A 26,955-nucleotide genomic window follows, 5' to 3' on the forward strand; every position below is an offset into this window, starting at 1 on the left:
ACAAATGTATCTTGTTTAAAACTACGTAGACAGCAAATGCAGGTCTGGAGATTTCAGGCAGAAGTGTCAGTTACAGGCCACCGTAGCTAAAGAACAGTCGTGGGTCAGTGTCAGAAAAAGCATCGGAGGACACTTAGGACCTGGATGGATGGTAATCAGGTTGTGCAACACACACCGGGAGAAATGTCTTTTCTCTAATCACAAACAAAGTCACACTGCGGGATTAGTTAATAACACAATTATCTTGCCAGAGGAAGCCACACACCACCTATAGCTTTACACACACAGATGGTTGTCTTTGGCCCTTTTGTCCTTACGCAGAGGACGCATTATAATGGTCCTTGTCCTTCCTAGTGACATTTCAAAGAGCCCTCCTTTTACTCAGCTGTCCAACAAAGTCCCACCATCTTTGTAGTTGCCATTTAAAAACTCATCTCCTCTTTGTTTTTGTGTCTGGTCAGAAGGCAACAATGTTTAGGTTTAAATAGGTGTAAAACACACAAAGTCAGGACGATGATTTTGCCTGTCGAATACTTAAATGACCTTTTTTTTAAAATACTCTTTTTTCTGTGTATCTTGGGCTGAACCAGCGTTAAACCGCCTGTAATGTGGGCCTGAACACTCCTGTAATTAAAGTACAGTGTCATATTTTTCTGTCCATGTCAACAAGCAACTGCATGACCAGAAAAAGTGAGGCAATGAATTAGGATAAAATGCTAATGGCTAATCATGTTTGCCTGCAACTGGGAGCACTCTGTAGTATTTAGGCCACTTTGGGTGGAGTCTTTGGATCCACCACTGGTAATATCCATAAGAGACACTGTGTTACTTTTTTTTATCGTTATAGCCTCTGTCAAATTCTTATGATAGGGTCATTTAATGAAAAAGAAAAATTAGCACTGCTACTAGTTGGCGGTGCAGCCAAGATTGTTTGGTCTGGGTGTAGTTACCCTTAACTTAGCTTTTCCAATGTGAGATAAATTTACATGTGAATCGGTCATTTCAGTCTGGGTTGAACTCGGTCTTCAAATATGGACAGAAGACAATAGAGAGGTATTATACTCTGAATGTCAAACGCAAGAAAACTGAAAATGGTTTCATTTGAAAGAAAAAGGACAGTGAGCCTTTTTCCCATTCTTGTGACTGGGAGATTTTTCATATGATTATTGCTTTACCTTGAGTGATGCCTCTGATTCGATGTATTTCCACAGGTCACTGATAGAGGTCAACAGAGATCAGACAGATAAGGTGGTTGCTGAATAAATTTTTCACGAATCTTCATTTTAATCCTGAGACAGTATTAGTTGTCCTGACGAGGGCAGGTGTTTCATTCAGATATGGAAAAGGGAATTTCTCGGCCCCAGCCCAACAGGACATGACTTTTCTAAGTTTGAACCAGTTCCATGGACTTAAAACAGGCCAGATAGTATTAAATCCAATGTATTCATCAGGTTACTTCCCAAAATTGGACCATGCGAAACAATCAAGTGTGTAACATTAGAGAGGAATAATAATTTGGAACAGCTGTTCCAATTATAATCGCATTTCTTGAAGCTGCACTTATCAATATTTTTATATGAACAATCAATCAAAGTGCCATGTGTAATATGGAAGGTGTCACTTAGCGAGGAACCCACAGAGCAGTATCACCTGACTCTGCAGTTGCCCGCAGCTCTACGGAGCATTTTAGCGTCTTTGAGGTTATTGTCTTGGTTTAAAGCCCACACATTTCAACAAGCCATCCAAATCAAAAAGAACCAAATACACAGCTGGGCCAAGCCCTCCAGAAAACACATGTGAGGGTTTTCTGATCTGACACAATTATTGAAGGGATCATGTCACCGTTTCACAAATAAAACTGTTTCCTGAGTTTAAATTTAGAAGGAAAAAGACAACAAGATTGGAAAAGATCATGGTTTGGGTTAAAATAACTACCTGGTTAAAGTTAGGAAAGCATTGTCGTCGGGGCTAAAATTACTTGTCGTCACAAATACAATTATAAACACTTGGATATGGTTGGTGAACGATGATGGTCATAGTTAAAAGAAACCGACGTTGACTGTCAACAGGAAACAGAAAACAACAAGATACTGTCTGATGTATTGTTGACCCATCCATCCGTTCAGGCCTCTTTCCCTCGTGTGTTGTAGCAGTAGTTGCAACAAAATGATCTGACTTCATCCTTTGCTCCTTACTCAAACTACTAGTTTTGGATAGGAAGTTAAGAATATGCTGAAAATTCAGGCCTTGGGTTGAGGCTCATTAAATACTGTGTTAGGCTTTTGTGTGGTTGTGACAGAATCCAGAGCGTCTCAAGTCGGTTCGGGTGCGATGTTTTTTGGCAAGATGGAACCTCTAAGACAGACGGCTGAAATAAGCTCGCGGAAACGGTGACTGGAACATGTGGAATAACTCAGAGGCGATTATTTTGGTGCCGAGGGGAGAAATGAAGGAGACAGCATGGATGACTGTAGCACTGCCACAAAACCAGCCATTATCTGCATGAAATCCTCCCAGTGTGACCCACTGTGTGAACGGGTAACAGCTGCCGTGGTTACAGGCTCACGGAGAGGGGACAGCGGTGCCATCATCAGACCTGTCGCCCATTTGCCTTCTGGGAAGCCCCAGCAGCCCTCTCGCCAGAATACATTTCTTGGCCACCTGGAGGCACGGCTCGTTGGGTACGCAATTGCACCCACTCCCACTTTTCTGCCTCTACCTGTCATCATTTACATTTTGATAGGTCTCTGCCTGAGATGAATACAGATTTCTATCAAGGTCAAAGCTGGAACACCTGAAGGAAGAGAGAAGCAGAGAGGAAGAGAAGGGATCAGCGCTAGTTGTGATGGAGGTGCAGGAGGCGGATGGGAGGGGGCACAGATAGAGACGCCGGGTGAGCGAAAGGACCACGACGGGTCCGATTGGACCAACAAAATCGAGAATGAACAGAAAGAGGAGGAGGTGAAACAGAGAAGTGAAAGAGTGGGAGGGAGGGCAGCCGCTGAACAGAGGGCCCACGCTGTGTGCAGTTTGAGGAGTATTGCGCCAAATAGAGGCATGTGATCGAGAAAGATACGCTGCATAATTTCTGTTTTAGATGATTGAGACGATGGAGACACTGACGCTTTGCTGAGGTCTGTGCGTCGCGTTCGGGGAAGCTGCTCTCCACTCTGTTCCAATTAGCGGGACGCTAACAGCTATTTTAAAAAGCAACACCTATTCAAAAGAAGAGATAACAAAAAAAATGAATTTAGAATAATTCCTATAGAAACTCTGAAGAGAAACTACAAGAAAGAAACAAAAAACTTCTTGGATAAAATACTGTATCTATACTTTTCAGTCTTGTCACCAATATTTAAAAATGGTCTTGGTAGAGCTAGTTGAAGATGACCCACTGTTATCTGAAATATGGTCATTAGATTACATGTAAAACCTTGACAGATTTCAATAACTATGTCTTTGGAAGGCAGATATTGATAGGTAAGTGAGAGGCACTTTTGTCTGTTGACTATTTAATAGTAAATTGTTATAGAGTAAGACGTGGTGGAAAAGGCTCTTTGAGGAAGCTCTCAAAGAATCCGAGAGCAGCAGCCAAGATTCTGCCGGGAGAGGGTTAAAAAGCTCCGGCACATTGGGAGGAGGCTGTGGTGGTGGAGAGAGCTGAAGCTGCGAATGGCTTTCGGCAGCGTTATAATGGCGGCGCTGCACACCCACATGAATAGGACTGGACGTTACTAGTCAGCTGGTGGCCAAGCAGCTGTGGATGAGCCAGGGATGGTGAAGCTTGAGTGAAACAGCAGATGCATGACCTCAGTACTCTGCCTGAACTTGTGCTATCTTTAGACTCCATTTTAAGAGTACTGTCCCTCAGTGGCAAGTATTCTCTGTTTTCATACCACAGAATGTCTGCGGGGTTTCCACTAAGCACCAACCCTCCAAACTAAGCTGCAGGACCTCTAATGTGTTCTGAGAAATTGTGATGCCTATTTTGACTTTTTTTTAAAAGCTTTTATAGGGAGGCAGCTGTGTGGGTCGTCCACTAATTGAAGGGTTTGGGGGTTCGGCCCGTTGCTCCTCCGGTCAAACATGTCAAAGTGTCCTTGGGTACATCTTGGCTGTCGTCGGTGTGTGAATCCGTGTGTGAACGAGAGGAAAATTGTAAAGCGCTTTGGATAAAAGCACCATGTCAAATGCAATCAATATACCATTTTAAAGGCTAAATGATTGAATAATGTAATGTGTTAATTAATGTAATAGATCATTAAAATGATTATCAGTTGCAACCCTATTTTCTACAACAACATCCGACGGTAGGGTGACATTTACACTGTGATAATTATAAAACACTTAAGTGATCATTTCAAAGGTCCGTTCATCATTATTTAAAAAGAAAAAAAATTAACACTGACTTCATTAACTACATGTAACGTGACAGGTGTTGCTCGTACAGATGAAGCCAATTAGCAACAATTATAAGGCAGTAAAATGTCAGGTCCGTGTGTCTATCGGCTTGTTTTGAAGTTATTTTGCCTCCTAGTGGCCATAAATCTGTCCGCAACTACAGCAGGATATATTAAGAACTCAGTTAACTGTGTAATTCCATGATAAAGGAAAAAACACAGAAGGTGTGAAATGAGAGAGACACCCATCTGTGTCATTGGCTGCCCTTGATCCAGAGTGAGAGTCCAGGAGGAACTGTCAACAGGCGTTGGGAGTGATAGATGGTCCTTTATACACACATACAGACACACACACACACAGACACACACACACACAGACACACACACACACACACACACACACACACACACACACACACACACACACACACACACACACACACACACACACACACAAGCATATATCAAACACTTATCTGACACCCTTCACCCTTCAGCACATATGTTATGCTGAGGTGCGCTGTTGCAATTATCTCCCAGAAACACACACATACAGCTGTTAGTGTGTGTCCTCTCTTGAGGACACAGACTCACTTCTGTGATTAACGTCACAGCATCTGATGTTATATCTGATGCAATAACAGAATGTACTGGCCTAACACATGACTAACATTTACCAGCTGTTTTTGTCATCCATGGATGCCCGGTGGCATCAATAGACTACTCAGCGCTGTGGAAATAAAAGCAAGTGTCATCTGCATATATCCTCACTTTGATCTGTCATCGCTCATCTACAGTAAATTACTTTTCTCTTTAGAGAAAAAAACCACTTACTCTCCATGTCTCTTGCTCTACTAAACCATTTTATTACATTTTAATGTTTTATTCCCAATTAGTTGTCTTTACACTGACACCCACAGAGAGGCACTGCTTTGGATAGTGAGCCAACAAAACTAAACTTTAACTGTCCCACTCATATTTTTCCTGCCATAGTACCATATGCACTTTAATGTTCAATGCTGGCACCAAATCCCAATTTTCCACCACAAAAACGTGTAACACGATTTTTTTTTCTCACACTCATTATGTTATGTAGGGCTATTAAAGATTGACATAAAAATTATGATTATCTGTAATTATCTGTTTTTAAAATTGAGTGCTGGGTTTTCAGTCATCCAGGTCGCAGAGGGCAACCGGACTTGCTTTACATTCTTAAGATTTTTTGTCTCTTATCCAAAAGGCTTCAGCTGAGAACGTGGACTTTGTCTTAGCGCCTCTTTTTTCTGACATTTTAAAGGAAAAATTAATCAGTTAATTCAGAAAATAATTAGCAGATTGATTAGTTATGACAAGGAAGTAGTAATCATAAAGTAAGTGTGGGACTTCAAGGTATGCAGGCAGATAGTTTTGATTTTCTTTTTATTTTGCACTTGCAGACAAAAGAGTAATTTTCTTGCATCTCTGCGTACACACACATATCACAGCCCTGTCTTTTGTTCATTTATTTTTGCTCTATTTCACTATTTCACAATTTTTTCACTTTTTCTTTATAACAAAGAACAACAACAGTCAAAGAAAATGCAAAAACCAGTGCATACTTTGTACAAAAGTCCACCGAAGCCCATCCCTGGACTTCATTTTCATTTCACAGCAGAGTTTGGCGCCGGTCATTGTTCAGTGTGTCTATGACTGTTGGGACTGTCGACATCATGAGTAAGAGGAAGAATGTACAGCTATGTATTAGGTGAGAGCGAGCTGCAGTCTCTCAGGTTATCCACCTTGGTTTCTGCTTCTGTGTTTTATTCTGTTGTAGCATCTCCAGCGCTGCTGTTTAATCAGTCATCGTTCCCTGTTTTACTTAATCGGAGACCCACAATTATGTTTGTCAGGAGTTGAATTTTAATACCAAACCCACTTTCATCTAAATTTCTCTTACATAATCCTTTTCATATCTGCTGCTGCTTTGTCCTGAGAGTGTGCCCTGTTGCCATGGTGATCTTTGAGGGGATGGATGCTGCTTGAAGGGCAAATGGGGGGGGGTGGTACAGAGCCTGAATTAGGAACACAGCTGACTGTATGCCTGTAGAGATTGACCCCGTCGCTGTCCTTCTGTCTTCCCCTTCCTCTCTCTCTCTTTTTCATACACACACACAAACACACACACACACACACACACACACACACACACACTGAGTCGTCCAAAATACACCTTCATGGTCCTAAAATAGAGACACCTACTTGGGTGATGGAGAAACAAAGAGAGGCTTCTGAGAGCAGGTTTTCACCGAAGACGAATCACCTCTCTCTGTGGAGAAAAAGGAGGCCAGGCAAGACAAGGACGAGGTAAGACCGGTCAGCCCCCCATCACAAACTTTTCTAGGTTTTGACTGGTCATCTCCTTTTATTTATAAAGCATTATGACTTTAGGTTTTGTTTTCCAGATAAACTTTACAAGATTCAAGCTAAATGTTTTTATTTTTTAGTTGGATTTGTTAAAATCGAGTTTTTTAAATATGAAAACTAATGCTAGATTCATGTTGGGGTAAGCAAAAGAACTGGCATTTGATTACATGGCATTTTGCTGCAGTAAACATCACTCACTTTACCTAAGAAGATGATGTTGTAAGGAGCGAGACCAAATTTGAATTTGATTCTGGCCTACCACTAATGTTGACACGTTTCAACCATCCATGACGCTAAATTAGAGACATCATGTTTATGTTTATGCCCTGGGTGTAATTACTTAATAGGAGTTATCTTTTCTCAGTTGACAGCTTGTATTAAGGATAAATCTGCCATGACGGAAATGACCTGTTGAATTTGAGTCCAGTATTTACTCTCAGTTTAGCTCTGGTATTGGTTTCCACTAACTCCTGAGGCAGGTTCTTTAGCAGATAAATGCTTCGCCCTGTTCACCACCTAGCGGCTACCTTTGTCTGTATGGCATTCGGTGCTGAGTATGTAGCATACCGTGGGTTTTTCCAGCCTTTGCAGTAGTAAGAGCTGCCTCTGTAGCTGTAGCAGTAGCAGCTCTAAACTACCCATCACTTCTGCACCTCAAATTTGTGCACACAGCAGACACATGGCAGCGTGGACGGATTATCGTGACCGTGGGCCCTCGACACAAACACGCCACTGGCCCTCAACCACACACGCACTGCGCGGACACTCTCCATGCCCACAGAGATTGCCTGTCAATAGCGCAGGGCCAAGAGACAGTATGTATTGATTTGAAATTATATTTGGTATTTTGATATAATAATATAACAAAATTTCAGGGTCTGTTCTGTTCTACACATACCATCTACAGCATGACATAAATCATTATTAAGCTTTAAAGGGGCTATATGTAAGTTTTTGCTATCGCTGCAATGCCAACATTAGCATTAACAGCTGTTTACTCACCAGTCTGGAAGAAACGTTGCGAGTTCAGCATCAAACTTCATTCCTTTATTCGCCAACAGCTGTCTCCAGTGGTGGAAACCCACACCGGTGTTAACTCTTGTCTCACTTCTATCTCTTTCACTTCTTTTCTTTGCCGCCAAACGTGGTTTCTTCTTCATCCTCTCACGTAGGACTGAGGGCAGACTGGACACTACAGGGACTCCCTATTGCCTCGCGAGGTACAAAGTGGTGTCACTAGACGGGAGGGGCGGCCCGGGCTAGCACCTTAGCATGCTAACTGCAGTAGATATCTCTGCAGCATAATACAAAGACGTCTGTGACAAGACTTATTTTTTCACATTCTGTTGATAATTTCAGTTGGTTTTTGAATAGTTTAAACTAAAATAATTACATATAGCAGCTTTAAGAGACAGAACAAAACACACGACTGAATAAGGTAAATAAAACAATCTACAGCTAACTCTGACAGAACACATAAATGACAATCAAATGAAACACCTACTTCAGATTTAATGGCCACGTGTGGCAGCATATTCACGCGTTTTCTGTGTCACCATGTCATCCTTGTCCTGAGTTTGCTTTTAATCCTTGAAATTAACGAAAAGAAACGTTTTTCCTCGTGGTTGCTGACACAAAGCAACCATGGTAATATCTCACCGGAGATATTTCCCCACAGTGCAGGATCCATCACAGTCTCACACCAGGGATGGTCTTCATCCTCGTTCTTATCCACTGCACCATGAACAGGTTCATATTTGGCCAGTGCTGTTGAATCTTTTTCTTCCATAGTGTTCCAACGTGAAAGCACTTTACCAGCCTCTGTCTGAGCCTGAGCTGGCAGTGCTAGCATTAGCGTCCACCGCGGGCTCCGGAGGAGGCAGTGCTGCTCCACCGTTACCAAACTCGTCACTGCCGTCTCCCTGTGAGCTTGAGCAAGCAGTGCAGGTGTTAGCTTCTGTTGCGTGGGTGAAAAATGTTGAAATGGAGGGTATTTCCTTAACCAAAGCTCCATCTCTGCCTTCTTTGTCTTTTGTAAGCTTACACTTTGCCGACCCACCAGGCGCATGTTTCTCCATGTTGATACGGTGGTTAACATTTGACCTTACATCATTATGTAATTTAATTGACCACTTCAGAGAACATCAACACAAGGTTATAATTATACTACATTAAGAAAAAATACTCACACATACTGTAGTATTATATATGAGGTAATAATCAAATTACACATATTTTCAATACAAATAATAAGGTTCCTGAAACTAGATTTACAGGATGAGGCCTCTGGATTTTGTAATAATGTCGGACCTACTGTACCATAAGGCCCTTACTATTCCACTTGATGTTTTGCATCCGTGGTGCATTTTCCCAGAAAATCTTCGATTAATCAAATTAAATCAAACCATGAATAGATTAACGCACGATTAACTCGGGGGAATTAAGGGGTAGGTACCCATTTGAAATGGTTAGTAATCCAGCTTTACTTCAGGCTACAGTTTCCATAAGAGAAAATCTGTTATATTTTGACAATTCTGATTGGTCGGAATGGCTAAATGTTACACTGCAAGTGACTTTGATGGGTGCAAATTTTCAGTCTCGAGTATCACGATGTACGCAGTTTAACCGGAGGAACACTGGAACCAAGGTGCTGCTTTGCTGGAGAACCATAGCAGACAAGGAAAACTGTTTCACTCATGCTTCCCTTCTGATTCAGCCTGCAAGTGGGTATGACTGAATAGACCTATGTGTTTTTGTGTAATTACCTAAGATTTAACCACTCGACCCAAGCAAGCTTCAAAGATGTCTTCATCCCCTATGTGATCATACATACTGTACGTACGTACGCACAGAACTTGAGTTTTTTAAGCAGGGCCCCTCTAAATTCTGCAGCAGGAGGAAGTACAGTTGTGTTGGGGGAGACCAGACAAAACCAGCCATCAAAAACCATCAGCCAGGTTTTATTCTTTTCCGACTGACCAGGTGTGTGGGCTCTACTCAGGCACAATGTTTACTTAGCAGTCATAAACACCAACTGCTAAGCTGGTGCCCATCCTGATTCTGCTTCAGATCAGACAGTGCTTTCATCAAGTGACGAAAACTAAATTCTACTAAGCTGCAAAAGCCTAGAAAAAGTAACTTACTGTATGTTATTTTACTGCAACAAGAGGAGGAGAGAATAAGCAAAGTTACCATTTATAAATACAAGTATAAATACTAACCTGACTATGTGACCATTCTCACCAGTATAAATTCTTCCTTTCTGTGTTTAGTTAATGGTTGACTTCTGCAGGGCATTCACTCAGAAATACATGTCAGGCGTGGTTGACCATGTATGTAGTAGAAGGACATTGAAGAACTGAGTCCAGCTGAATGGAAGCAGTGCAGGATGAAGGATAGCATAACCTCTGCTCGCCATTCTTCAAAGAGAAAAAGGCCGTTCAGCACGCTCAGTGTGTTTCCGAGGTTATGTTACGGGCCTGGGGTAACACTCAGATGCTGGAGATGGGAGTGTGTTTGTGTGTGAAGCTCCTCACGCTCTGCAGTGTCTCTCTTTCCTCTTTCACACAATCCTCTTCATTCATCTGCTTTGGGACAAATAATACATTATTGTTATTTATATTATGAATTATACCAGGACTGGTTTAACCCAAATGTGTGTGTGTGTGTGTGTGTGTGTGTGTGTGTGTGTGTGTGTGTGTGTGTGTGTGTGTGTTCTGTACGGTCCGGCTGACCATAGCTGGTGAAGCTTGATGAAGCAAGCCTGTGAATGTGCTTTGGACCAGAAACAGTGATTATTAAACCACCATTTTGTTGATATTGTTTTTTTTTATGTTGACATGCACATTTTAATATGTGGTATTTCTAGTGGTGTTTATAGAAGAGAGAAGACAGAGTGCCAACAGTGTTGTCGGATGGTGCTGGACTATTCAGCTCATGGATCTGGTCAATTGTGTACAGTGGGCAGGAAGTGCAAAAAATGTAAAATATCTAAATAGGAATGATGACAGCATCTTAGAACTAAACTCAAATTACAAAATGAAATGGCATTCGATGAATCAATGTAGGACTAGAGACCAGAAACGTACACAGAGAAGCCATGTTGTGAAAGTTGAATGGTTGTACCACCACCACGACTGCGTCTCCTGCAGCAGCAAACCGTGAAGTAGAGCGTAACATCTCACAGAGAAATACTGTGCAAACAGTGGCTTCTCATGCTAATGCCGTCATGTGGTCCAGACATCTGAATCACCGCCTACACCTCTGATGTGTCCAGCAGCTCGTACAGGTCTGGTGTTTCACTAACGGCCGTTCCAGTCGGCCTGGTAGCTGCTATTAAGAGCAGCTAGGTTTTCTTCTTAAGTGGCTAGCGAGCTTGTCTAACCACATCCATCAAATACAGCGACAGAGAGTGTTTAAAAAGTGTGGATGAAACGGATTCAGCTTTACAGGCTGTTGTCAGTTGATTCACAGCAATAACTCTTTAACTGACGTTTTTCTTCAACCGTCAAAGAGGTCAACTGCTCCTCACAACCATGAATACAACCTCTGGGTGTTTAGAAAAGGAGCTCAGAGGGATGGTTAGGTCACTCTCAGCTGATTGCTAACAACAAATACACCACCCTTGTGCCACGTGTTGCACTAACCGTAGGCTGTCGTTAAAGAATAACCTACTGCAGGCTTACACACTGCATTGTCATCCCAGTTCAAATCCGGTGAATTCTGTAACGAACAGGTCGGTAGCACCAAGAATGGGGGCCCCTTATCCCAACACTTCATTTACAGCTTTTGTTCCTTCAGTTTTTAATGTACTAATCACAAAACACCAGGCAACATCACAATACAAGGGAGGAGGGATGTTCATTTACACATCCTACTTGATATGTAATAAACGGGCTGTTACGTCTTCATGCAGGGCAGGTACGGTATTAAAAAGAACATCTTGTGTGCAGTAAATGTGAGGGCTTGCCAGCAAACATTATGCCAGATGGCTTCCTCCTGACGCATGGCTTACCCATATGTCAATCCACCGTAATGACTCCCATTAGGGTCGCGGAAGGGAGAAATGTTATGCACTCAGAGATAGGCTTCGACCGCTGCAGATCTCCCACCAGGAGAATTCAGATCTGAGAGACTCTGGTGAGACTGGTGCGACATATTTGGGTGATTATGCCCTGGACCGTGTTGTATTTAGTTATTTTATCGTTCTAATTATGCCTGAAACAGTGAATGATTCGTGTTTTCAACAGTTTTTCATGAACAAGGAAGGGGTTTGAAAACGAAAATGTTTACAGATTCAATGACACCAAATACAGAAATACATGAAAACCATTCACAAGCAGGTTTTCAGATGAGCTTTGAATGACATTTCTCCCTTCGAATGACAAATAATGATAAATGACACCGTCCTTTATCTGACTGAGCAGCCGAATTCAAATGTTTGAGCGTCCCATTTGTCATTTCTAGCGTCGGCAGAGGACGGTCGTTTGTCCTGTGTTTTGTTCGATCTCTACCAAATCTGCCAGCAGCCATTTGGCTTCCAAATGTCCGACTGAGCCTGTGAGCGTATGTTTGCATGGGAGGAGGACAAGAAGGACGTCCATTCAGCAGCCCAGTGAAGACCAGATGAAAAGACAGCATTTTCTATGGCTGAAGTTCTGCTGAAGGCTCCAAGGACGAACCTTTGTGCTGCGAGAGAAAACCTCAGCACCTTCAAGTAAAGGTTAACAACTCTAATTCAATATGTCACGGTCTCCATGGATGCAAGACAAAGGCTGGTTTTTTGAATTGAAGGCATACAGTAGCCTCCCTTTGACTGCAGCATATTTTTTCCAGCATCTTTTCATTCTGATTGTCAGTTTGAGGAGAAAAGAATTCAGAAACCTTGCGCTTGATATTTGGGATGAGACAAGTTTGTTTCTGTTTGAGTAAGTCGATACAAAATAATGGAAATGAGTGGTTTCTTGAGACGCCAAAGGAAACAGGACATGCCGTCTTGAAGATGTTTCACCACTTATCTAGGCTTGATCAGTTCTACAAGAACTGTGGATTGAATAATATGAACAATTAATTACCAAAATTTGAAATTCAATCACTATTGAATACTTGGTGTTGAAATTTAAATACCACTGAATTTGTACCACTGAAATATTTGTATTCGTAAACTCTGGTTGCTCAAATACACTACCGGTCAAAAGTTTAGGGACGCCTCAGTTATCTAAATTTATGTAATTCAATATCTCAGTGTTTTATGAAATTAAAGCATGGAACAAACTGGAGATTTTAGAAACAAGGAATCATTTAATCTGCTTGTTGAACTGAATTGAATCTAAATTTCTGACTCGTCCAGCAGCTGAACTCCTGACGTTTCTTTCTACAGTGGAAACCAAACATGATTCAGAAAGTTGGTCCTAACTCTGTTGCAGAAGTTCCCATCGACCTGTTGCACCTGCAGGTTGCTTTGCTGTCACCTTCTGTCCAGTTCATCCCACACCAGCTCCATGGGGTTCAGGTCTGGAGACTGCGCTGGTCTTCCATCATGTGAAGCCACCGTCTGGTTCTGTTCTTCTAATGTTCTGGGTCATTATCTTGCTGTAGGATGAAGCCCCGACCAACCAGTCTGCCTCCCTCTGTTACTTGTCTCTTTCTCTCCAGTCTGACACCAGTAAACCAGTAACTACTTCCTGCAGCACAGTGTTGACCTGATGATGAATCAGAAGGGGTAGGAACACACTTTGTTCCAACTCTGTCTTTGTACAGACAGAATTAGTTGCATCAACTTTCAAGGCTTTAATTTCCTCCCACTGCTGCAGGAAAAAGCTGTGAGTGAACCAGTTTCTTCATCCCTGAAAAAAAACAACCCTGTTTTTTATGTTAGTTTAGGGGATTTTTCAGTCTTTGGTGACCTAAACTTTTTTCTTTTTGCCTTGGGAAGTTTACCACCGACCTTCGTACCATTTAAGGTTTTTCACTAGACTTGAGATTCTGGAATTCACTAATGTAAGGCTTCTTCTGATGTTTATGGATCATAGACTTCAGACAGTCGATGAACGAAAAGATTTGACCCCAAATATAAGATGACATGACCTCATAGTCATGGTTTCATCTCGAAGCCGCTGAAGCACAGAGCAGTTACTGCTAGAAAAAGTGTAACTGAAACAATTTTTCTTGCACAGGGCCTTTTACGCTTCCCTTATTAAATAGTTAGCATTACATACAGTGTGTGTCTCCACTGGAGCTGAGCTTTGCCTGGATGTTTTCTCGCTCACACCACCACACACAGTCCCCCGACACCTCGCTCACCTGTCCCAGGCTAGCAAGATGCACCCGCTCTCAGGCCTCCATCATTTCGTCAGTTCTGCAAAAATTGATATAATTCATTAATTCTACCGAATTCATCAACACTGAGGGACAATGTCAACAAAGCAACCACAACCTCTGCAGTGCACAGTCCTCATCGGTGCTTTAAAGTGAAGTGGTGTGGACAGGAGCCACGTGACCTGAACTCAAGTCACGAGTTTGACGATTTTAGACGTGACTTGAAAACCAAAACATATGGAACCTAATGTGCAACAGAGAGGACCATTAGCATCCAAATGTTTTCTGTTCCGGCTGATCCGGACCGCTGCTCAGGTTGAAGATGGCCATTGATTGGCTGGGAATTACATTAAATTACTGAACTCAACCCACCAATAAGAATCTTAATTGGACGAAAGCAAATTTTAGACTTGTCACAGTTCTAGGGCTGAAATGATTAGTCGATTAATTGATTTGTTGAAAAAAAATGTTTTGATAATGAATTGTTTGAACGATTCTCTAGGCACAGCCTCTCAGATGAGAGGATTTGTTGCAATTCTCTGTTTTATATCATAGTAAACCGAACATCTCTGGGCTCTGGACTGTTGGTTGGACAAAACAGGACATTTAAGGACATCACCTTACTTTCTGAGAAGGGTGGATGAGCATTTTTTCACTATTTATTTTTTGCATTTTATAGACTAACATTTGATTAATTGTAGAAATAATTTAATATAATGAAATGATAATGAAAATAATCATTAGTGGCGAACTACACAGTTGCATATAATGGGAATTGAAAAAACGGGAGTGGGCCTGAACAGTTAACACAGGTTGGCAAAGGGGCATCCATGGGGGATTAAAATGTTTCATCAAAAAAATCAGGCTTATCGCAGGGTCTTTATGAATCGACTTCACAAACATCCAGAGACAAGAGGCAAAACAAGTGAGACTGGAGGAAAATCTGGAACTGGAGTGACTGGCGTGTTCTGAGATCAGAGTGTAAGTCGCTCGCTGCTAGCAAACAGGTAGAGCTGCAATGGTTAGTTGATTAGGTGAATGACAAAATATCAATTAATCGTCAGTCATTTTTCACGAAAAGAAGCCAAAAAATTGATAGTTCCAGGTTCTCAAATGTCAGAAGTTGCTGCTTTTCTCGGTCACACATGATGAGAGATTGAATATTATTCGGGTTTAGACTGATGGTTATACAAAGCAAGGCATCTGGTGAAGTCTCCCTGGGCTCCGAGACACTGTGCTGGTTATCTATTGTGTTTTACTGGTTTCTAATCTTTTACAGTGCCAAACACTGATGCTGAATTGGGAGAATCATCACCGGATCAACTGATAACAAAAACAATTGTTAGCTGCGGCTAATGTGTGAGCAGTCGGTATATTGGCCATTTGGGGCAAATAAAACGAAACCGAACAAATCGTCCAGCGTTCAAATTCAAACCTAAGGGAAAAATCCCTTTGCTTCCTGTCTGAACACCTCCAGCTGTAGAGGAGAGAGGAGGCTTTAAAACCAGGAACTCTTGACTTTCACTTGGACCTGACCAATCTGAGTCGTAATTGCTATCAAATGGCCCGTTGTGAGCGACACAAATTCAGGCTGACTACAGCTGCATCAGTGTGGTAATGAGACCGTTGCATTCAGCATCAGGGGGCCTGACTGTCGTTTCGCAAAATAAATAGTCGAGTGCACACGTCTAACGTGAGCCGTGTCTCGCTGATAAACGGCCTGCAGTAACCAACCGTTACTGATCTTAAGACCACTGACACACTTTGCTACCTCTCTCCCCTTTTAATCCCATTCCCTCCCTCCATGTGGGTGGGGGGCCAAAGCAGAGAGATGGGGGAGGAACAGAATAGACAGAGAGTACACAGCAGGTCGCGTGTGTGAGAGAGTGAGTTGTGGAGAGGGAGAAGAGATAAAAACTGGATGTTCCCATGAGAAGCACCATCCCGGAGAATGAGCAAAATGCAGGCACTGAGGATTTCACTGCAGTTATTTATTAGCTTAAAATGATTTAATAATTAATAATGATCTCTCCCTCACACAGTCGATACACGTCTAGACGCACGGCCCATGATCTGATACAAAAACGAATACACAAATTTGTAATGATGTGATCCAAAAGCTGTCTTAACAGGATGTGATTCGGCTGTGATTAGGATTTGATATTTTTACTTTTTTAATCATATAAGTCGGACTAAAAACATTCATTCATCTCCTCAATTTTTATTTCAAATCATGAAACAGAAACACGCCCTGCTAAGCAACAGGAAAGACGGGCGGTGATGCATTCCAAAAAATCCGCTTCCAAATGTTCTAATAATGCAAATATGTTTGTTAAACCACACACAATGTGTTTTTGTGAGGCACAATAAATACAAAAATAACTTTGGTTTGTTTTTTTCATATTATTATCAGTACTGGTAATATTATTACTCTGTTGAGGAAACCTTTAGGTGGGCAGTGTATTTGGTGATATGGAAAGTTTGATGTGGGACTTCAGCACTTGAGATTTCCTTGGGACTTGCAGGGCAATGGCTTCACTCCACCTCTGTATAAATGTATCACGTTTCAGAAACATTGGCTTGGTTAATATATTCAGAGCTCTCGAGCTGTTCTCATAAATACATGCAGGGCAGATCTGAAGCAGCCTGCGTGTTTCCAGAGCCTGATTTAAAAAACTAAATCTCCTTCATTCATTTTTCATTTTCTCTCCAAAGCTGCAGCAGTCTTTGCAGCATTCGGAGTGGAACTAGCTCAACAGTTAGCGGCTACTTGGTGGGACTGTTTTTTTCCTCTGTCAGACCCTTCAGAGCAGAGAGGTTGGTTTTTCTGCTTTTGAGATGCCACCATTTTAGCACTGCGATTCACCTCTGTGCCTGTTGCCAAGCAACTCCTGACTCTTTGGGGATGTGGAGTGAATGCAGGAGCTGCCGCGGTACTTCCACGGTGTTTTGCACCATGCACCTTAGGTTTCCATGTCATCAATCCACGAGTCAAAACTGGATGTGCTTTAAAAAAAACAGAGCAGATAAAACGACTGGAGTCGGAGCTGCTTGAACGTGGGATGTGGATATGATGCAAAATGAATTTTGACTGTTATCTGTGGTTGATGTTCTCTCTACGGCTCTTTTCCACTTCACTACCCTGTAACACGATTCTATAACCACACCTGTACTCAACAAGAACGACAGAGTGGTGAGTCTTCTCTACTAAAAAGGATCTATCTGATCAGGTCATTTCAATGTCAGGATTCAGAATCTTCCAATTAAAGTTTATTTCACATAATACGACGAATTCAAACCGATCACCTTGATAGTGCTAATCGGAGACTACATCTCTACCGACGTGTCCTTGATCATCTCATTTTAAGGTTTTAGCTCAAGCTTAATCAGGCTCCCTCCAAAACTATAGTCTTCTTGTCAGTCAGCCAAAGTTGAATACAGCTACGAAGCTAAACTGACCCTTCGAGGTTTACTTATTCTTAAGTTTAGTTCATTTCAAATGTTAACGGTGGATATAAATATGTATGATATAATATATTCGTTTGGTATGAGTGGATGTGATACTGGAGTCAGATCCGAAACAATTCCCTTTCTATTGAAGGGTTTTCCACACCAGTGTTTTTTCGCAGCACCTAACCTGAACGAACAGAAGACAGCTCTCTACTGCTGTGGAGAGAGAGGACAATGTATTGGCCCGAATATAAGACAGTGTTTTTTCTGGAAATTAGGTTTTAAAAAGTGGGGGTTGTCTTATATTCGAAGACTAGCCAAGTATAGCCATTATATGACTAGATGCCGAATAGGTGTGGTCAGGCCGTCGTTCACGGGGAGCGCCTGGGCCCAGTTTTCCCAGTGCCGTAACAGCGCACCCCAATTGTGCCATGACGGAGAGACAAAGGGGAAACTCTGCTCCCCGCGCTCCACTCTTCCCATCCTTGTCTGTTTGAATGGAGAGAGAACCAGTGTTAGTATGGTCTTTTACAGGGTGTTGCATTATGGGTTATTTGTAGCCTTATTTTGTTGCTAGCCTAGTTAGGGTTTTCAGGTCCGTCTACAGTGAGTCTCTCATAGTTAATCAGCCCTAAAAGTGTTTGGTTAGTGCAGTTTAACCCGCAGGAGTTTCTGAAGGCTGATGTAATGTGGTCTGCTGACACAGAGGAAATAAATTCATGACGAGTGAAAACGAGTTCACAGCGTCTCCCGCCGTCTTTACTGCAGAAATGAACCGGGGAGAAAATCTGACAAACAGCCAAGAGTGAGAGCGGAGTCCAGTGGCTACAGTAACTCAGTCAGCTGACCAGTGCCGACAGCCAATGAGAACGTGACCCGCCGCCAGATGTCAGACCGAAGTAGCCAAACGCCGTTATATTGTCGGATGGCTATGGGATAGTTTCTTAACATAGCCACAACATGACCAGACATTTTTGATAGGAATTCTTTAAATTTGGTTATTAAAGAATTGAGACAAAGATAACACTGAACAAGTTCTTCTCCGGTCCAAAAATTTCAAATTTCTTGTCACTATTTGCTGATATTATATATTATATCGCCGACACGGCAATACAATACATAATATATATAATATAATATATAATAGCTAATGATGGATCAATGTATTTGAAACCATGAAGGCCTCAGAGTTGCAGCTGCAATCTTTTCTCTGGATATGAAGAGTCTTGGATGGAGAGAAGTGAAGCATCTGATGATGCTGTGTTCTGAAAAGAGACAGAGGGAGAGAAAGTGAATGTCTGCGTGTCTCTCAGGACTTTCAAGGACGGCAGGGGCCTCACTCACCTCGGTAAAATAATGCCACATCTCCTAGTCCGCTCCATTATATACTTAAAGTCTGATATGTTTCGACATTCTCCTACTGCACAACCCACAGCTGAACTGTCTCAACTCGTACATCCTTCTCCAGCTCACCTGCCGCTCTGTACCCACATCTCTCTCTCTCTCTCTCTACCTGCACAATGGGAGTGTTACTTCCCTGCTCTGGAGTCAGTTGTCGGCCTGGCACGGCTTCACTGTGTAAAACACCGGCTGCCTACGAGCTGCATGCGTAGCTGCTGTATCTACCCTCTCTGGCTGTTTGATGGATCTAGTGCAGGCCTGCCGCTGCTTTAAATACTTCAACTACGTCTGCTTGAGAATTCTGCTGGAAAGGATGGACATGCTCCCTGCGCAAGTGTGCCTGAGGGGGGGCGGGGTTGCTGTGTGTACTACATTTTAGTCAGTCGTACACACACACGCACACCCCGTCTTTTTTGGCTTTCCTTCTCATTACCTCAAGCTCTGAACTCAGCAGTCGGTTTTGTCTGTGTTCAGACATCACAAAGCTGCACTATGCACGTGTACTATATTAAATCATATGTATTTTATTGGCCTAAATCAGATACTAATGAAAGGGCCACGTTAAAACATAGTGAAAACCTGACAAATTTCACACATACTGTATACTTAGTGGTGGGAAATGTTTTTTTTTCTCTTCCCGATTTTTTTTTAATGCAACAGCCTTTCAAACCTCAAATGATCGTATTTATGCTTCATCGTTTGTCAGCAAAGCCTGTGAATGCTGTTGTGAACTGGTTGGAGCAGGTTTGGTTATTAGCAAAATACTAATAATTATCATGCATAATTATTAATATCCATAAAATCATTAATGGAAATGAATAATTACGATGCACCACCCTGGTATCAGGGTCCAATAAGAAAACTGTTCATCCAGTCTCAAATGAGTGTTCACTTCAAAAGTGTGGATATCTGGGAGATATTGACACTTATGAAGTGAAGGGTTGAATCTGAGCACTGACCATCACAATCCAGCTGTTATCTCAGGAAGGATGTACAAATAATCACAGAAACAACTGCTCTAAGTATAACACAATTTATTAACAATAGCAATATCAATAAAAATACTATATTACCCTTAATTAACAAACATCTGTTATCAAACTACAGCTACAACGACAAGCAACTATGAGCTCAAGCAACTATACTATCAAACAAGCAGACATGTGGTACATGTGATGTGTGTGTGTCTGTCTGTAGAGGTAAAGGGCTCAACCGCCAGATTTGAACAGACAGAGTGAGACAAAGAGGGAGACGTGATCTAACACGTGTCTCTGGCGAGAAGATGGAGCTGGGGCGAACTGGGTTATGCTGCCGCGCTATCTGTGCACCAAGGGTGTTTGTGAATGCGTGTAGATGTGTGTAGCTGTGGGTTAGTGAAAGGGAGAGAGCGAGAGCGAGAGAAGCATGCAAAGCAAAGCAAAGAAGACTGCCGCAAAGAGACACAAAAAACTGTCCTATTTTACGACTATTAGCGTTCGTCAGGTCTGGCACTGGTCCTTTAACCAGGGAAACTGCAGCCCAGTGGCTCTCCTCACAGTGGCGAGTCTAACAGCAGTGGCCCACAACGTGGGGGAACACAAGCCAACTCTAAAGCACGAAGCACAATCAAAACAAGCAGCACAGGACACAGGGCGCGGCGGTCCGTTCTTCACAGCAATAGTAATCCAGCTTACAGACAATAAATCTTTCAACACACTACCATTAACTAAAGTCTCCGCCCAGACACAAGCCTCTTTTAGTTGCTTCAGAAAACAGTTGAAGTGTGTGTAGGTCCGTCCGGTGTGGCTTCAGCACGGTCCTTGGCTAAACACCGGAGGCGCAGTTTGTCTCGCTCCTCAGGTGGTCACGGCGAGCTGGTTTCCTTTGGGGCAGCGGAGAGGCATCAGAGTCGCCTCAGTTGACTCGGGTTAATGTCTAACACGTTATCTCGACAAAATCCTTTCGTCCTACCGCAGGCAGTACGAAAGATCAGCAGGTGATGAGCAGACCCAGAAACGTATTTAGTGAATTCAAAAGTCAGTTCGCTCGCCCGCGAGTTAAAGACTTGTGGCCTCTGTCTGAAGCTAAACTCAAGTGTTTGAACAAGATGCTCCCTTTCAGCGAACGAAGTCACAGGGAAAAACCTGTAGAGGCTCTTGCAGCAACGACGGCTCACGGGGAAAAAGCCAGGAGGAGCGGAGCGGGTCAGCTGACGTTGCAGCTGCTTCACAGGGAACTCCCAGGGATGCCAGTGAGTCTCGTCCAGCTAGAGGCCAGAGTTTGAATTCAAGCCAAACTTCACACACAGGTGATTTGGCACTGTCTCAATAACAGTGGCAGAAACCATCTTCACCTCGTCTGCCTGTAAGCCTGTTTTTGCCTAATTAAGTGATCTTCTCTGAATCTGCCTGCTTCTGAGTCTGCATTTGGGTGCACCCTACCTGTGATGCTCTGAAGGAATAATTTCTAGTCTCTATGGTGCACCTGATCCTGTAAAACGTGAAAGTGGTGGCAGTGTAAGCTCCTGTTCGTGCTCCCTACCAAATTTGTGAGGTTCACACCAAATAGCTTCTCCTAAGACAATGTTAATGAGGCGCCTGTTCTGCGGTAACTTTTCAGGCTGGATTTTCTTTGTAAAATGTCTATTTCTCTTTGCGGGGAGGTTTAAATTACAATCGCTGTTCCTCTTTGCTTTGCTATCAGGGTTTAGCTGATGTCAGAATTTTTGAAACTGTCCAGAGAAAGATATGTATCTCCATGTGCCAAATACTGTCAATGTTTCAGCATGATCCAGCACCAGACTAAATGCATATACATTTAATAATGTAGAGAGTCGTGTTTCCCTCAGTCTCAACCAGACAGAAATACATCTGAAAGGTGTTTGCCCTCAGGAAGATCTTTGTGTCAGACGTGAAGGCAGAGGGGACTTTCTCTGCACAAACAAGGCCTGTCTGACCGTGCAGGTCAGAAGGAGAATTGTCAGTCTCACTGTGGCAGGCAAGTATGCAGAGCAGAAATAATCAGATCTGGTACTAAATGATTAAGCTGAGAACATCTTCAATAAGTTGAAAATAAATTCAATGGTCAGGGTCATCCAAGGAGCCGTTCTTTCAGAGACGCTTTCAGTCATTTCTCCTGACTCCTTTAGGTGTAATTTCCCTCACTCTTCTCTTTCGCATGGTCTCATCGAGGAAAAGGAATGTTTACTCAGTTTATAGAGGCTTTGCAGCTACATCAGAAATCTCCTAGCAACCACATCTGGTATTATGAAGGTCCAGCAGACGGCTGACTGTGTGAAAGATTAGAAAGATCCTTTGTGGTGGGGTCTGCCTCTCACTTCTTTCTTGGCTATGGTTATGCTCGGAGTTGAGAATTAAGATTAGCTTTAGATTAGGGTTAACATGATATGTGTTGTGGTGAGGGTCAGGTTTAAGGTTAGAATTGGGACTTAGGGAAAAAAGTAATCATCTTCCAGTAATCATCAATCCTTTTTTTCTGCACTTTGCCTGGGTCTTTGACATACTGCCGACAGGATTACTGTTAGTACTGAGACTTAGAGCAGCCCTGCCTTAAAAATGCAAGGGACCTGGGGTATTGTGGGCATGTTACTTCAGGTAACATGGAAGAATCCAGGAAATCCAGTTTGAGTAGCAAATCAATGAGTGTGAAGGCTTGTCAGACATTTTTTAAACTCTTAAAGTTATAATGCCTACACTCATTCTGTCTTTTGTTGTGATGATCATGAAAGTATGCAGTAGAAATTCACGTTTCAAAGTAAGATACAAAGACTGGGAGCTTGCACATATTTGATCAGCCACCACAGCAACGTTCTGGCTGGACCATAACAGCGGGGCCAGCCCTACAAACACAAATGTGTGTGACTGAAGGACAGAATTCATGATGAAGGAACACCATTGATCAGCTGGCCGAGTGTTGGAGTTTTTCCATTGGCTGTTGCTCTTTCAAATTGAATTGGTGTTAACAGTTTAATACATCACCAAGAGGGCGTTTACAGGCAGTATCAGCAACAAGCGCCTTTGTAACTAGATTTACCGACTTTTCACACCCTTTAGCGACTGTTTTTCAACTCATGAACAAGACACGAACAAGACCCAGAGATACAGTGGCTTCAGAAGGTATTCAGACCCCTTCACATTATTGTGTTGTCGATGTCATTTTAAATTGATACAATTGCCATTTTTGCCCATCAATCTTAACTCAATAATCCATAATGACAAACTGAAAACATGTTTTAGAAATTTTAGCAAAGATAGTAAAAAAAAATCAAACCTGAAATCTCTCATTTACAAAAGTATTCAGACCCTGTTGTGGCTCTCCAAATTGTGGTCAGGTGCATTCTGTTTGCTTTAATTCTCTCACATGAAAGATGTGTCTAGAACTTGATTGGAGTCCACCTATGGCAAACTGTTATTGATTGGACATAGTTTAGAGAGGTACACACCTCTGTATATAAGGTCTTTATGGTAGAGTGGCTAGAGGGAAACTTTTTGATTAAATGACATATGACAGCATGCTGGGAGTTTAACAAATGACATTTAAATGACTCTAGGAACATGAGGAAAAAGATTCTCTGGTCTGATGAGACAAAAATTAACTTGGTCAGAACTCCAAACATTATGTCTGGTGACCACCAGGCACAGCTCATCACCTGGCTGATGCCATCCCTATGGTGAAGCATGATGGGAGGGCATCTCACCAGCAGGGACAGGGAGTCTGGTCAGAACTGAGGGGAGGATGAATGCAGCCAAATACAGAGAGGCCCTTGAAGAAAACCTGCTCCAGAATTCACGAGACCTGAAACTGGGGCAACGGTTCAGCTGTCAGCACAACAACAGCCAAGACAACACTGAGGTGGGTTCAGGACACGTCTCTTGTCTGTCCTCGAGTGGCCCAGCCAAAGCCAAGACTTAAACTCCATAGGCCATCTGTGGAGAGACCTGAGGATGTCAGTTCACAGACACTTTCCATCCAGTCTGACGGAGCCTGAGTGGATCTGCCGGGAAGAATGAGATAAACTGTCCAAATCCAGGTGTGCAAAGCTTGTAGAGACTCACCCAAGAAGACTAGAAGCTGTAACTGCTGCCAAAGGGGCTTCTACAAAGAACTGAATTAAGGGTCTGGATGCTTCTGTAAATGAGAGATTTCAATTTTTGATTTTTAATACATTATACAAAAAAATCTGAAAACATGTTTGAACTTTGTCATTATGGTCATTGAGTGTAGACTGGTCGGCAAAAATGGCAGTTTTATCCACTTAAAATTAAATCTCCAACATGACAAAGTTTGCAGAAAGTGAAGGGGTCTGAATACTTTCTGAAGTGAATGTACATGAACCTCCTGACTTGGGGTAGCAACTCACTTCCAAAGTGGAGTGGGCAAGACATAGTTTTCCAGAAGAGTACCATGGACCTGGTATGACTGCTGACTGTCTTCCAGAAATTACTAATAGAAAAATGACTGTGTGTTTTTGTGGTGAGTGAAGACTCAGGGCCTGAATTTGAATGTTCTTTACTGATTGCCATGTTTAATTTTTAACTGAGCTATTAAATTCTCCTCATGCAAAGTTGATGACCTCTGCACTCCAGCAGCCCTCCCTACCCCTCTCTGGATAACCTGATAAACACACAGTGCTGTTTCCCTTCGCAACTTAAAATTTAATATTTTGTGGATAGGAGCTTTGCCTCTGACATTGGCAGGATGTGATGCATGCCCGAAATATTTCTGAGTCACATTCCTACCACTATCATCCCACTCACACACAGACGGAATCTTTCAGTTGTGAGCGTGATGCCAGAGATACTCAGCACTCAGACGCTGGTAATCAAATGATGCTAATGAAACAAAGAGGCCTGCAGCGCCTCAGGCCCAGCACCAGCCCACTTCTGCTGATAACACGACCAATCACTTCATAGCACCTTGAGCAGACAGAGGCCCTACAGCCATTAGCAAGACAGGAAATGGGGTGAGCAGTAGGTTCGGAAAGACTCTTGGATCCCTTTGACTAATATTACGGCCTTCATTATTTCCTTTAACTCAATTTTTAAATAAAGCACAAAGCTTAAGACTTTGCCTTCCTTGCCTGCACTGGTTATATTACTTTTATATAATGTTACTAGACATTTGTACAGGTGAATTAACTGAATCTAAAACTCAAGTTAAACCACATGAAGCCATGAATCATCTGCTAGAGCAATCTCATTACGCCGGCTGCCACTGTGGTTCACCTGATTATCTTCCACAAAGAACAAATTCTCTGACAGCCTTTGAAGGAACACATCAGGCAGGAATACACTGAGCCCTATGTGTCCAATTTACCCTGAAGAGTACTGTGTATGTACCAATGTCTCTTGGCTTATGTCATGGTCATGTTTATATCCATATAAAACAGTTAAAATGTGTATAAGGAAACAGCAACCATGACAAACATTGCTTTGCCATTATTGGTGCAAAAACATCTGACAGCAATAATTTTAATCTTTCTTCCTTTGGTCATCTGTTCAAAAATAGGATGAGACGAAGACGAGTCTGGTACTATAATACTGTGGATGTGTTGACTCATACAGGTCAGGTCAGAGGTCACTGGAACCTTGTGCTTATAAGACTTTAAATCCAACTGTCTGAGACAGCTTAGATCTGATTTACACAAGACCATTTAATATGTATGGGCATTATGCCCTTGATGTGACGCATGTTAAAATGTTTTACAAGCAAACTGAAATCTGATTCTCAACCACTTCAGTAGATGGTCTGAGACTGTTGTTTGTTTCCCGTGTGAAATGATAGTCAGTGTTGTTTCTTTGATCCACAAACGCTCCCACAACCTTTGCTGCGTGTTTATTATTGTAACCATGACGAGGAAGGAAGTATTTATTTGGACCCAAACCATGATCTTCCTCCTAAATCTAACCAAACCGTGAGAGTTCCAGAAACGTAACAATGTGTTTATTATTGTTACCATGATGACGAAGGTCCGCTACGCCTGCTGTTGGTGCGCTCCTGTGGGTCATATCCGAGGGTAGGGACAAGCGACCTATATGTTTGTTTAAGTTGAGTGGAGGACTTGTTTGAGGCAACGGCTGTAAAAAGGAAACTGTATCATCTTGTCCTCAAAACTTTTCCTATTACTTTACAGCTAGGCAACCTAACTTCTGCTAAACATCAGCTACTGTGGCCACAAATGGCAATTACATGACGATGGCATTTTAATTTTCCCTTCATTTCTTAACATTCTCTTGAGTCCGTTGCAATAACTGTTTTTATTTTGGCCACTTGGGGGCAGTGGAAACAATTTGTGAACTCAACATTAACATATATTGTCAGCTTTTAAGTTGATATGGCATACTATGTAAACAGTTGCTTATTTCCACATCCATCAGTTACAGAGCAGCATGATGATTCATCTGGATCTGGTGTTTGTGTCACCTGATGAATCTAGGTCCAGTACTCCCTCTCTTTTAGCTCCGGTTTTGGTCTCCACCAGCTCCCGAGGGAAATATCTGGCTCTTTAGCTGATAAATGCTCCACTGTGTTCACCAGCTGGGCTCTGACTGGGTCTGTCTGCTGTTTGCTGCTGAGCAGGTAGTGGACGGTGGCTTTGTAGAGCTTTTTTAACAGCTGCCTGCTGCGGCCAAAAACAGTGCTGTGAAAGCAATGAGCGTGAACCAAAACAGTAGAGTTGTGGGACAGACAGCTAAACAAACTTTCTATTAAGCTCCTTAAAGCCAAGAGGAGCTGCAGATTCAAGGAATAATCTTCAGGTTCATCGCTATGAGCCACCCCTGTCCTTTGATACCTTGTTATAGCAAAATATTGATTATAGCCTCTTTAAGGATATCATGAGGGAGTGAGGGTCATACTTGATGAGGGAGTGAGGGGAATGAGACCGCAGGCAGGAAACAACAAGCATGTCTTCTAGTGAAGAATGGTTATTTATGAGTTCACATAGTCTCATTTTTTTCAACCTTTCTTACCTTGCTTTTAAACG

The sequence above is a fragment of the Xiphias gladius genome, chromosome 2 (assembly GCF_016859285.1).
Source record: "Xiphias gladius isolate SHS-SW01 ecotype Sanya breed wild chromosome 2, ASM1685928v1, whole genome shotgun sequence".
NCBI lineage: Eukaryota > Metazoa > Chordata > Actinopteri > Istiophoriformes > Xiphiidae > Xiphias > Xiphias gladius.